Consider the following 13,290-nt stretch of genomic DNA (forward strand, 5'->3'; position numbering starts at 1 on the left):
CCATAGGCTTTCGAATGTAACCATTCAAACCTTCTTCAAACCTTCTGCACTTGTCTCTTTCACCATCAATAATACCTCCAGCATAGCGAGAAAGCCTGAGAAATTTTTGTTGATACTCTGCAATAGACATACTCCCTTGTCTTAAATTCAGAAACTCTTTTTTCTTAGCATCACAATAGACAGGGGGACATATTTCGCACGAAATGCTTTCACAAAGTCATCCCAAATCAGCACCCGAGGTTTTGCTTTTGCATTTGGCACACTTACCCACCAATCATAGGCATCTTTTTGTAAAAGAGAGATAACATACTTAAATTTGACAGCATTAGTACACTCTAGTTGTTTAAAGACCCTCTCCATGCGCTCGAGCCATTGTTCAGCTACCGTGGGATCAATAGTGCCTTCAAATTCAACTCCACTCATTTTCCTCATCTTCTCAAAATTCACTTCACTAGGTTCTGACATTGTCTCAGCCAAGTGACGAAAGAACTCAGCCATCTGTTGAAATGGAGGAGTCATAATAGGAGTATTATGACCCATTGCTCTTGGATTATTGCCCACTTCATTTTCACTAAAATGGTGATGATTTAGGTCAGGCAAGGGTACCTCATCTCCTTCCTGGAGGTGAGGTGGAGCATTATAATGGGCCTTACTTTCATCAACGTATTCAATAGCTCTATTCGAAGAAGAGGCCATATTAAATTCCAATAAAAGATAAGATCACACTGCATTAAAGACATGTACTTGATGCGTATGCACAATGAATACATCAAATTACATTAAACAAGTATGCAAAAATTTATAATCTTCAAGTCATTTTCAAGAAAGAAAATAACAACAATATTAGGTACGATCACAACAAAAATCCTAGAATCACAAACCTAGGCTCTGATACCAAAACTTGTAGCAACCCCTTTGGAAGAGTGCTACTTACGAAACAAATCTAATTTACTACTTACAATATTAAGAAGATATTAATTAAAAATATATATTCATAATAATTTAGTAGCAAAAATAGTCCCATGCGATGAGGTCCAAAGTGCAATATTTTTATTTTTGAAAATACTCTTCATAATCCTTTTTAAAAATAAAATACAATGTCAAAATATCAACATAAGGTGATATAACCCTTTTTTGAATACTCAACACGTTAAAGCAACTTCCTAACAAAATTATACTTTCATTCAACATCACTACAAGTTTGTATTGTACATAAATTTCAAACTATCGGGTATACAAAGGAAAGCTAGTTTTCTTCTTTGTACATATTTACAAGACAAAGTGTAAATTCAGCATATTACAAGACTTAAGTTATTAACCCACCCTAAAATAGCAAAATAAGTTACTAAATTCAAGTTACAAGATGGTCTTAAGATCCAACAAGCCTCCAAATAACATACATAAGTGTGACATATATATTATGTACAAGTCCCAAAACTATACAAAACCATGGTGCATATGAAAATGTGATCTCCATAAGTGCTCCCAAAAAGACTAATTCATAAGGCCATCTTCAAATTTCATCCCGTACATTACCTACGATAGAAAATAACTATCGCTAAACATAAAGCTTAGTGGTGTATAAACTTTAGGCTTGTAGCCATTAACTTCTCCAATTCTCATTTTCAGTAATAGGTAGCTCAAATGAAACATAATTTAAAACAAGTGAACAAATATATCAAAAGTATCAAATATCAACCCTTGAAGTGTTTCCAAATATCAATAACAATGTTCAAGATTCAAGAGTTGAGCGTATACTATCAATCCAAGAGAGTTTGTCAAATATCTATTTTTTCCCCAATATGTACGTCATGCCATCACACTAAGTAAAATCAGATATCAAGATGGACCGAAACCCCAAATAAAGTAGGGTCAAAACCTAATAGTCAAGATAATCAAGAACCATATTAAAAAATGGCTTTCTAGTTCGTACTTAACACAGACAAGTTCAACAATTTAAGACGAACTACAAATCCAAAGTCAAGATGGCAAAAGATCTGAATCAAGAAGCATGCCAAGATGAGTGACAAAGTCACTGCCACAAGAAGGACAAAGTCCCAACAAGAATACAAAACGATCAAGCAATTCGTACGAGTGGGCGATTTAGCGAATATATTACAACACTTGATATAACACGAATACAACGATATAAATTGAAGATAAGAAAAAAAATAAAATATCAGGTTATTTCAAAATATTCCAGTAAGTAAAAAGAGTACAAAGTTTATATACAAACCTTGGTGTTTTACCACAAAATAGTTCAATCACAACTTGAGGACGTTCGAATCATCTACGCCATAGACAAACCAAATCCGTCCACTTCCTCAAATATTTCCCCTTAGATTTTACAAGAGTATATATACCTTAAATACATAATCACATATCTATATAAGTTCAGTGATTTAAAAAGTCAAACTAAACATGATATTAGTGAAAATTACCCAAAATGTTTGAAACAGAAATTTTGGACAGTATCAATATCTCGTGTTGTGACTCAGATTTGAAGATGAAAAAGGACAAACTAGATTGTGTGATCTTCTTTTCAGTTGTAGATATGTATCTTAGCGTTTCAGAACATCTTGAATCGCCCTCATGTCAATTTTGTACAAAAAGTTATGCTAACATTACTAACAATAGTACAGGGAGGGTTTATAAAACAGCAAATCTGGGCAGTACCTGCCTTGTACTGCATCACATGTACTTCATCAGCACATGCCCTGCCCTGTACTTCATCACCTATTTTCGGGTAAATAAAAGACAAATCAGGTTTGGTTCCTTCATAAAGGTTATAGATCTATGAAATAGCTTTCCATAAAGTCTTGGATCACTTAAAACGGATCTCTATATAAAAAGATATGAAGAAAATACTAATAGTTGTCTAGTGTAAAAATGAGTTTAGTAACTTACCACAAAAAAGAGGAGCAACTCGAGCTTCACCAAGAACGAATTTTGCTGGTTGGTTCAGTGAAAATTTATGATGGTTTTCATGGGTTTTTTCAGGTGATAAGAAGGAGAGAGAGATGCGATTTTCTTTTTTGGCATTAAGAACTGAAAATGAGATGAGGTTATGAAAAAGCATGTCACAAGAAATATAAAAACTTTGGATAAAGTAAGGATTAATTGTACGTCCAAATGGCTTCCGCAGTCGGAGATTGGGAGTTAAAGCATTGAATTATTCTTGTTTGTTATTTTTGTTTTGCACCCTTAAATCTTAATGTATATCATCTGTATTATATATAATTGCTTTTCCTAGTAAAACAATGAAATCATTCTCCCTTTTAATTCTTCTGAAGGCAAAATAGGAAAAATACAAATAAAAGACAAAGAAAGATATGACGTAAAACAAATTAAATACAACGAGTTCAAGATCTTTGCATATACAATGTACTAATATACTAGTTTTTTTCAACCCTTTCGGGCGAAACAACAGAAATTTAAAATAATATAATTAGAAGAGATAGGAACAAGATCAATAAACCATTACCTTTACCTATTCTACTTTAATTTCTATGCATGTTCTGTTAATGTAAAAATTTCACAAGGCACCCTTTTTAGTCGCCCATATTTAATTTGTATTTATTTTTGGAAAAAAAGTTTAACTGATACTCAATCCTAAAAGAACTCTAAAATTCAGATCCGCTGCTGCTGCTTCTTCTTTTTCTTTGCACAGTTGCATCGCAGCTTTTACATGGCGGAAATAGTGATAGTGTTATGGTGGTTGTTTCAATTAGTTTTGGAGATAAAAGTGTGTTCCTTTGGTGGCTGTTTGGGTGGCTCTCATGACTGTTTAATGTAGCTTTTAGTGGAGGAGACTATCGGCGTTAATGAAGGTTTAAGAGAACTACTGTCGTTGTGGCTGTATTGGGTGGTTTGTGGAGGTTTTATGGCTGATTTTAGAGTTCAAAACATGAGAGGAAAGAAGTTAGAGTTCAAAACATGAGAGGAAAGAAGAGCTAAACTTCAGGTCCGATTCCGAAGTTGCACTTTGAAATGATAAGGTCCGATTCCGAAGTTGCACTTTGAAATGATAAGAACTTCAGATCTCCGGTTCTGAAGTTGCACTTTGAAACAACTAAAACTTTATATCAGATTCTAAAGTTACACTTTGAACTGATAAGAATTCACATTTTCGATTCTAAAGTTGCACTTTGAAATAATTAAACTTCAGATCTTAATCTGAGCTATAAATTTGTATCTTCATTTGTGAATTCTGAAGTGATCACAAGCGAATTCTGAAGTGTGTTATAAAGTGGGTAAATTTGCAAAAAAAAAAAAAAAAAAAAAACTTCGGGTACCACTTAAATGGTGGCCCTAAAATCGGTTATTTGTGCACTTCCCTGAAAACCAAATGATTCAGGTATAAAAATTATTAGCGTAAATAAGTTAAATTCTTATCATTTCATTGCGGACAGGAAATTAAATTAGGATATTTATATAAATAGCCGACAAGATTTCTTATTTACTTTTTTTAATCGGTGTCCGTATAAATTATATACATATTATATTAATATTATTTATATATATATATATATATATATATATATATATATATATATATATATATATATATATATAAACGGTAGGTTGGACCATGACGGCTATTTATTATAAGTACCAAGGCCTCAAAATATATTATGAAAATACAGACAACCAATTAACTCATCGCACCAGCTGCAATTCCAAACCAATAAGATAGGATGAGTACAAGATTAATGTCAATAATTTGTGGGCTAAATTAAAGGTCCTCTTTTGAGTAGTCAAATTAACGTGATTAAGAAGTTGAAACGTAATGGACGCTTGTCGGCTCCTTTGAACATCAATAATTTTTCTCTTTTTTGGTACATTTTTACCCTTTTAGAGTTATTGAAGTTACCTTCTACTTTTATTTGTCTGTTTTTCCTTGTTTTATTGTTTCAAGATATGGACACAGTTGGTAGACAGTCAACACATGCTTTTAACTTTTGCACCTTCAATTATTAATTATAAGGGATAAACGAAAGGATATCTTGTATACTTTGACATTTTCAATTGAAGTATGGAGAATGGAATGAAAAGATTTTGATAAGAAATAAATGGTTGTATCTTGTACGTATCTGTTTATGTGCTGTGCTGAGCATATATAAGCTGCAATTTAGAAACAGATTGAACATGTTTCCCTAGTTTGACAGGTTTAAAAACTTGGATCTCAAACTCTCAAAATATCCTTTTTTTGTACATTTATGATTTATGTTTGCCTTTAAATACAGTAACATACAATTTACTACTATTTCCTCGATCATAATTTCAGAAAGATTGATTATTCATCTACTATTCATCGTAATATCTTCATCTTACGAAATGTACGGTTTTACGTAACATTTGAATGAAATATAATAGAAATAACTTTGACGACTTTAGTTTATTGGTCTCATATCATTTTTAAATAATATTTAAGCATTAATTAATAGTAACTAGTGTTAGGGAAAATGTATTCCGTCTAAGTAAAAAAAGTTTAGCATATGAGAGGAAATTTACTTGACGTGAATGATGTTAAAAAAAGAATAATTAATAGTCGAAGATACATTATCCCTTGATTCCGTGAAGAAGATTTTTGCGACTTTTAAATGTGTAACAAAAGAAAAGAAAAAGGTAACGAAAAAGATTAAATAGTATAATAAAGGTATATCTGTTTGGTAAACACTAAATCGAGGTATCTTTGAATATTTATGCATAAAATCATGAGATAATTCTGTGATTGATTTTCACCGTAAATGGCGATAACTGTTTAGCTTCTTTCACAAAATTTGGACCCACTGAATCAGACATTTATCACAAACATTCTTTTTTGAAAATCTTTTTTCCAATTACATGGAGAGTAAAAAAAAAAAGCCGGCCAGATTTTTTTAATTTTATTTTTATCTATCTATACTTACTATATTAAAATCACGAATGCCCTTAGTGAGATGTCGTTCGCTTTTTTTATCCTTTAAAAACAGATTTTACACTGGACCAAATAGTAATTTAAGTTATTATCCTAATATTTTGGACTTTAAAGTTAGCTGAAATTTTGGTAATCAAAATCCTTCTTTATTTAAATTATGTAAAAATCCTAATAGTTAGAAATTTAAACTCAAATCAAACTTTACTTATATAGACTACTAACGAAAGCTAGGATGGCAAAGAGAAAAAGATATAAAATAATTTTAACTAAAAGGTTTTATAGATAAGCCTTTTAACTTTTTATATATATATATATATATATATATATATATATATATATATATATATATATATATATATATATAGGAGTATAAAATAATAATACAAGCATATTATATAGGAGTAGTACTTACGATTTTCTAAAAAGTCGTATACTCACTGACATAGGTACACACGCAAAGCACGTACCATAAGACTGAAAGAGTAGTACTTAAAAAATATGCTTCATATTGGACAAAACAGTAATTTAGTTATTTTTCTAATTTTTAGGACTTCAAAATTAGTTAAAATTTTGGTTATTAAATTCTTCCTTATTTGACATACGTATCTCTTTGTATAACGATATTAAATGCACTAAATTCCCTCTTATAAATAAACTACAACTAATATTTATGATTTGAGATCATTAATGAATTTACTACTTCTATTCTTGAACAAAGAAAGTTCAATGTAAAATCTATATATGAATGGAAATTTTTTAAAGCCAACGAGCACTAAGGCTTCCAAAAATCCTACCAAATCTGGTGGCTATTCACCTAAATATAAAAGTTCACCAAAGGAAGTTTTTCTTTTTCCATTGATACAATAAATGACTTGATGTAGTTTTTCATATATTAAGTTATTTATATTAGATGATAAATTTTTGAGAAATTGTGATAAAAGCATATGAATTAACAAATATCCATACTTTAGGATTTAATATTAGGCCACACAAATAGTAGTATTTTTCAAAAGATATATTCAAAGGATATTCTTTGAAAATTCACGTGAAATCGATAGATCAAACCCTTATGTACTTGTGTAAAGTTGAATGAACTTTTAACCTTAAAAATAAGCACTTATTTTATAACATTTATGTACAAAAAATAAATATATATTATCAAATTCCAAAAATACTTAATTAATAAAAAGACACTTAACAATTGTACATCAAGTTCAAATGATATAGTATCTAACTTTAGGGAAGTTAAATATATTATTATTATTACATCCTTATCATTTAATTTATGTATATCAAATATATTCTATTAAATAATTCCAAAATAAACAAGAATCGGATAACTTTAATAACTTAATCGGAGGCACCAAAAGCGGAAGTCCAAAATCATCACTATTTAGTTTTGAACTTTATTGGAACAATAATTAAAACTATAAATTGCGCGTTAATCACTAATTATATACTCGTTATCATCATTTACCCAAAATTATCATTTAAGTTTTCCCTAATATTTCGAAGTTTTTAATCAATCAAATATTGTGCATTTAATCCTTACTTATTTGAATTGTATTTAAATTTGTAATGTTAAATATATTATATAAATTATTTCCTTATTTGAATTATGTAAACTTCTACTTTATAACTTAAACATAATTTTAATATAATACTTATCTAATTCTTTTAAACATATCATCAAGATGAGGTACATGCGCAAAACGCGTATAGTAAAACTAGTATATATATATATATATATATATATATATATCCAACAGCTATTTTTAATTTAAGATATTAGGTGGACAACAATTTGAATTAATTAAAGGAAGCGGAAAGGAGGACAATGAGAACTGAATCAGACCTGTCGAGTGAAATCTACTCACGTTTTCACTAAACCATGAAAAAAAAAAAACTACGACAGATTTTTCCTCCACCATTTTTTTTTTAGAGTTAAGATAACATTAATCAAAGTATGATTAGATTTTCTGCTCACCATTTTCTTCAAGTTGTCGAAACATTAATAAAAATATGATATATTGCCTTCATCACTAGGATGCTTTTGGACAAATACAGCTTGCTGGGTTCCAGGAACCACTACTACCACATGCCATGTTTCTTGATTTGGTGTGGGTCATCATCAATTTAATGAGTCACAAACGGTTACGAGCATAGACAAATTTAGAATTTTTATTTTATCGGTTTAACATTTAAAGTTATTAGTATTGAACTCATTATATTTTAAAATTATGTGTTTATATATATTATTTAATATAATTTAATAATTTTTATATATAAATTTATACTTCGCATCAAAAATATTGGGTTCAGTTGAATTCGGTAACTCTATGTTGCATCCGCCCCTGCCTACGAGGCAAGCAAATTTATAAAATATTGTAAGCAAATTGAAAGAGATATTATTGTATATTATCCTCACATCGTCCTAATTTATGTGACAATCCTTTCTTTTTAATCAGTTCTAAAAAGAACGATATCTTAATATATTTAATAACAATTAAATTATAACGCACAAGTTTTAAAAATTATTCTTTCATTTATAAACTTGATGTCCATCAAACACGATCACATAAATTAATGAATAGGACAATAAAGCGATGGGTCTCTATCCTCCTTTGGGAAATCTGGCAATCAGCCGTCAGTATGGACCTGATATAATTGCAGCGGCTTGAAACTTTAAATTATTTACGTACATATAGATCAAAATAGGTTATGTCGAAACTTCTATTATTGCTTTAGTCACCCAAAAGAGGAATCGAGCTTGCGTGGTCTTCACATGGGGCAGTGATGGAGCTGACCTCTCCGATCGGAGCTATCAAATATTTTTTAGCGAAAAATTATATTATTGTTTACCCGAGAAATAAGATAACGTTAAATTTATGTATGGTTCTAAGGATACGTGATACCCTTTAATACAAATCGTATAGAGAGATAGAAATACGTGTATTCTTGACTATGAGAATGAGAATAATGAGCAAAGAGAATGAGTAAGATAAAGTAAAACAAGCACAAGGAAATATCTTTGTATATGAGAAATGATCTTTTGTTACAATGTATTCGGTGTCTCTTTCTTCTTACAAGGATTTTCCCCTTTATAATAGAGGGATATTATTTTATTTATAATAAAATAAAGCATGTAGTGGAGGACACATGATGAATTATCTCTTCCTTGATTCCCGCTAAGATTCTCTCCCTTAGTGCGGTTGTAACGGCTCTTGTCTGTGAGCTCGATACTGGCTCGAACTCGTTATTGGGTCGAGCCCTCGGTTTTGGCTTGAGTTCGACCTTCGGGGTGGACGTAGCGCATTTCCGACCTCGAAGCAATGCCTTGCGGATCAATTTGGTCACGTGCTCGATAAGATTATCGAGCCGACTCCTCGAGCAGCTTTCGGACTCGAGGCTCGTTTGTACTGTCTTCGGAACTCACTCCCAAAATTCCACTTCGGTTTCTTGCCACTCGAACTCGATCGAACGTAGGAAGGCCGAAATCTATTTCGACCGTATACAACTATATAAATATAGTAAATTCTTTTTATATGTATGTGAAGTTTTTAAGTCCTTTGATATAGGAGAAACTTTAAATACAATGGTAAGGGAATTCAAAACTTGTTTTAGGTCATGTTTAAAACCTAGCTAATTAACAATGTTCTCTACCGGGAGTCAAGTTTAAAAACTTAGCATAATATAGCTATAAAAAAAAAATTGGTTAAGGGAAAAGAAAAACTTTACTTTTTCTCTTTCTCTTTTCCTTTAGTTCTAATAATTATATCCAAGGATAAAGCAGAGAAGACAAATGACCTTACTTTTCACAAGTGATGAAGGTAAAACTGAGATCATTCATCTCCTCACTTTGTTAGTTCAAAATCAGAATATCTCATAACTATAGGATTAAAATCGAGATTATAACTTGTTTTAGCTAACACCTTCAATCAAACCCAAAATGAACCTAATTCTAAAATTTAGACAGTAATAAACATATTTTATCCCTCAAATCAAACGAACCCCAATAGTATTGGGAAGAGCTAAGCAGTACTGCCGAATAAAGTCGAACAGTAGTGGGTTTGGGACGTCCTTTTCGTAATTTTAATCAGTGAAATTTCAATTTCTAAATACTTAAAACAAGAAAGGGCAATGCCGAATAGGGCCCCTTTATAATTGTGGAGTAACGATTTTTATAATTATAATAATAACACATTCAGATATTTTCTCCGACACAAGGATAAGGTTCGCAGTGCGTTTCTTCCCCATTATTAGCCCTACTCCTATGTTATGGTCGCTCCAATAATTGATAATTAAAGAAAAAAGAATTAACTACACTAAACACCTCTATATTATGACTTATTTACGATATTAAAAAATTCAGAGATTCCTTAAAAATATCCGTAAAATTCCTTTTTTGTTGGATAAATAATGTCCTTGAAGCCCTATATGAAACTACAATGAATTTTTAAAACAGGCAACCGTAAATCAAAATTTTTTATATTCCTTGTAGTTAACAATTCAATATGTGAACTTATTGATTTGATTAATTCGAGGTTGTGCTGTTGTACGCCAAATTTTCTCCGCTGAACAACTGAACTTTACAAAATGCTATAGAGATTAGTTCTCATTCGGGAAGGAATAACAAGTTATCGTTACGCGATAGATTCTCAAATTTGTTCTGAAAAATCTGATTTGGGTGAAGTTTTCTTTGAAAATGAAAATGTGTTTGGATATCAGTTTTCAAAACATATTTTCCAAATTTATTTTGGAAAAACATGAAACATGACTTATACCCATAAGTTTTAAAAACTATCATAAATACCCAACATTATCATTATCAATAAATTCATTATATTATCGCAAACCATAGTCCTGAACATAAATAAATTTGATACAAAATTATTATTTTTATAATGAACTACATGATACACTATCAGGTGACCGAGAAGACGAGACAATATTTTTATAAAATAATAAATGGTGGGCTCTTTATAAAATATAAAAGTTTAGGATAATTTTTTAAAAAATGTAATAGTAATATTTTGGCCAAAAAACGGCTATTTAACTGATTTTGAAATTTGAGATTTTGACAAAATATAGACAAAATCATGCGTTTGACAAATAAAACCGAAAGCAAAATCTATTGTCGAACGAGTCCCAAGAAAGGAGTCTTGAATTCGAGTTAGAGTCTATGTTTACTTCTCTAGAAGAAAGTGACAGCAATTAAAAATTATGAAAATATATTTCAAAAATAATACTCTTATGTTTTAATTTATGTGTACATGTTTGACTGGACACGGAGTTTAAGAAAAAATAAAAAATTTTGGAATTTGTGGTCCTAAACAAGTCAAAAAGGAGTACAGAGTATTTGTGTGATTATAAAAGCTTCTCATTAAGATAGAATTATAATTTTAAGCAAAATTGTTTCTAAATTTAGAAATGAGTCATTCTTTTTTGAACGGACCAAAAAGAAAATAACTTCACAGGAACACGGAGAGAGTATATTTTACACATTTTCATTTTCCAATTAAACCTTTTCTAAATATTTCCACAAGTACCCGAATTAAGAATTGGCAGAGTGAAATTTTAAATCCATCTAGAAATCCGTGTTAAAAGGAAAAAGAAAAGGAGCAGAATACGTCTCCAATATAAATTAAATTTCATCCAAGTATTCCCAATCAGATTCTCTTCATTCTAAAATTAAAATACACATATTCTCAAAGAATACATATATACACAGTACATTATAAAATGTTACTACTATTCTGTAGAACCGTAGAAGTGTATGTATACGGTTAAAATCGATCTTCGATCATGAAGATCGATCGAGGATGGCATCTCAGTCAAGGGGTATCTTCATGGAGAACCCGAACGAATTCCGAGCTCGGGGCGTCCGAATTGACCGAGGTAACATCGATCGATACAGGTCCCAAACATCGATGCCCGAAAGTGATTACCAAGCTCGAAACCAAGGCCGAGGTTCCGATCCGACACCGAACTCGAGTCGGTATCGAGCTCACAAACAAAAAGCTGTTACAATCGCACCAAAGGAGAGAATCTTGACGGGAATTAAGGAGAAGACACACCATCATGGGTCCTCCACTAGTAATATTATTCCATTATGTTGCTATAGATAAAGTAGTGATCCTTGGCTATAAAAGACAAGATAGATTGTAATAGAAGACATCTTCCCTGAGATTAAGAATTCATTGTGTTTATCTTTCTAAAGCTCACTAAGTATCTTTGTTCATCATTTTCTATCTTGCATCATAAATACGTGTATTGTTATCTTCAGATCAATGGAATCTACTTACCCTTAGAACCATACATAAATTCAACGTTATCCGATTTTTCGAGTAAACAGTTTGGCGCCCACCGTGGGGCTAAGGATAACAAGTGATTATTTGATACAAATATACAGTACACTCCAGCTTACAACTTCATATCAGTAATGGCTCTGCTAATCGACCTCGAAGCCGGCCTTCAGGATGAAACCAACAACTTGGTGCCCGTGGCCGAAAGGCTACCCAACAATGGCAACGAGGCTCGAATCGAGGAACCCGAAATTCGAGCCGAAGTACCAGTAGATATCAATTCACGAATAGCTCTAGAAGCGAATCAGCGTTCCGAGCAGGAAAGAAGCGTTCAGGGTGGCGCTCGACCCATAGCCCGAGACACCCACAGCACGGGGGAAATCGGGGTCAGCTTGCGTATGATTTTCGAAATGCTACAAGCCCAACAAGTAGTGATAGCTCAGTTGCAGAGCCAAACTCATATGTAAAGTAATCCAAACTCCAATCCACTTCTTCGAGAAGTAACTCCCAGAACGGAGCCCGACACAGTGAAATCGAATGAGCGAGAATCAGGAACCGCTCCTGAAATTGCTAAACTGCTCGAGGAACACACAAAACGAGTCGAAGCCAACGACAAAAAATTCGAAACATATGATGCTAGGATCGATCAGATCCCGGGGGCTCCGCCCATGATGAAAGGGCTAGATTCGAAGAAATTCATACAAAAGCCTTTTCCATCGAGCACGGCCCCAAAACCGATCCTAAAAAAGTTCCGTATGCCCGTAATTCCCAAATATAACGGTACGACCGATCCTAACGAACATCTCACCTCCTATACATGTGCCATCAAAGGCAACAATTTGGAAGACGATGAGATCGAGTCCGTATTATTGAAAAAGTTCGGAGAGACCCTCGCAAAAGGAGCAATAATCTGGTATCATAACATCCCACCAAATTCTATCGATTCTTTTGCCATGTTAGCAGATTCGTTCGTAAAAGCATATGCTGGTGCCATAAAGGTCGCAACGAGGAAATCGGATCTATTCAAAGTAAAACAAAGGGGTGACGAAATACTGAGGGAATTCG

Source organism: Nicotiana tomentosiformis, chromosome 12 (assembly GCF_000390325.3).
Source record: "Nicotiana tomentosiformis chromosome 12, ASM39032v3, whole genome shotgun sequence".
Taxonomy (NCBI): domain Eukaryota; kingdom Viridiplantae; phylum Streptophyta; class Magnoliopsida; order Solanales; family Solanaceae; genus Nicotiana; species Nicotiana tomentosiformis.